This window comes from Panicum hallii, chromosome 4 (assembly GCF_002211085.1).
Source record: "Panicum hallii strain FIL2 chromosome 4, PHallii_v3.1, whole genome shotgun sequence".
In the NCBI taxonomy this organism is placed as follows: domain Eukaryota; kingdom Viridiplantae; phylum Streptophyta; class Magnoliopsida; order Poales; family Poaceae; genus Panicum; species Panicum hallii.
Genome location: NC_038045.1, coordinates 17,335,598 through 17,337,602, shown reverse-complemented (window position 1 = coordinate 17,337,602; position 2,005 = coordinate 17,335,598).

Here is a 2,005-nt window from a genome sequence, read left to right as displayed (position 1 = left end):
AAATGGGTTAACAAGGAGTATGGATCGTAAAGAGGCCATGCAGGTTTATCTCGATATATATATATATACACATACAGCAATAGCATATCTACAAGCAAATGCCTAATAGGAGTTCAATTCGTAGATGGGCGTGAACCTGGCGTCTCCTCGAAGTCCTCCTGAGTCTCCGGGTAGTCCTGGTCGTCGGTCAGCTCCTCGCGAACGGGTCCTATTCGTAAATACGAGTAAGAGTAGGGTCCAAAGTGCAAAAGTGCACAAAAGGTTACAAAAAAGATCCAAATCATCACAAAACCTACTCTAACAGGTGGCTCATGATTTTAGAAGAATTATGAAACTGGTTTCATAATTTTTCGGAGGTCCGGATAATTTATTATGAATTTTCTAAGGAACAATCTATTTCTGAAATTAATAAAAGGATTTCAGAAAACAGGCCTGAAAACAGGGACACGTGGCAGCACCAGGGCGTGCCACGTGGCATGCTGACGTCAGCAGAGGGGGTCCGGATGATGACGTCAGCAGTGGGCCCTGCTGACGTCAGCGTTGACCGGTCAACGGTCAACGGTCAGGGCTGGGTCAGCGGTCAAGGGCCCACTGGTCAGCCTCAGCACGAGGCTGACAGACGGGGCCCACGGGTCAGGTCAGAACAGGGAAAAAAGAAAAAGAAAAAAAAGGGTTTGGTCTGGGTTGGTTTTGGCCAAAAGCGGTGATGGGCCGGCTCGAGGCCCACCGGCTCGGCTTAGGCTCGTGGTGTCAGCTCGGCCTGCGGCTCAGCAGGCCGGCTCGGGCAGATGGGCTAGATGGGGCGCGAAGCTCGGCTCGGCTTGACTCCTCCGCGGGCCGGCGGCCTTCTCTTTCTCCTTCTCCTTCTCCTGGGCTGGCCCTTCGTCTTCTCCCCTTCACGGCCCGGCGTCTTCTGGCCTCCACCTCCGCTGACAGGGCGGTCCCACCTGTCAGCTTCCGCGGGATCTAGTGCGTCGCGGCTCGGATCCGGTGTGGCGGACGAGCGTGCGTGTGTGCGTGAGTGCGCGGGTGAGAGCGCCCGAAGGGTGCTCGGGAGTATGCCGCAAGGCATGGCCGCGACCGAACGCGACGTCGCGGTCGCGTCGCGGGGTGAGCATGCACGGCGAGGCTGGATCAAGGCAAGGCGGCAGCACGGCTCGGGCCCGTGCCGGGGGTGCGCATGCACGCGCGCGGTGCCTGGCTGCCCAGGACCGCGGCGTGGCCGTGCCGTGCGCGGGGCACCGGCATTCCGGGCCCGCGGCACGACGGCGGCGGCGGAGGGCGTCTGCGTTCACGGGAGTGAGCAGCGGCGCGACGGGCTCCTGCAAGAAAAGTGGCACGGCGGCCGGAGGGTAGGGGAATCCTACGGTTCACTACTGAGGGCTCATCGGCGGCTTAAAGCTCACGCCGGCAGCACGGGAAAAGAAGGGACGGCGGCGGTGATCCTCACCGGAGGGGCTGAAGGGGAACGGGCTGGTGCGGTGGCGGGTCGAGGCCGGCGGGTCGTAGCCGTGCAGGGAGATCCGCGGCGTCGATGTCGTCGTACGGGTCGCCAGCTCGGTGAAGCTCCGGCGTGGCGTCGTCCTCGGGCTCCTCCGCGCGCGGCTCTTCTCCTTCTCTTCCTCCGCTCCTCTCTCTCCTCCTCGGGCTACGGCGCGGGAAGGAAGCTAGGGTTTCTAGGGTTTGGGCGAAGCGGCCTCGGGTTTATAGGGGGGGGCGCTAGGGTCCGGGGCGGCTGCGGCCGAGGGTCCTCGGCGGCCGGGCCGGGACGCGTGGCGCCCCTGCGGTGGCTGCGGCGCGGGGTAGGGTCTCGGGCTCGCGGCGCGGGCTGTCGGGGAAAGGGCGCGCGGCGGTTGCATTGCCCTGTCGTGGAGCGGAGACAGGAGCGCGCGGGGGTGACGCAGGCGAGCGCGGGCGCGGGGAAAAAGGGGCGGCCGTTTCGCTATCCTGTCGCGAGGCGGGCGACGCGGCGGAGGCGAGCGGGAGCCGGGAGCGGGGTCGCGGG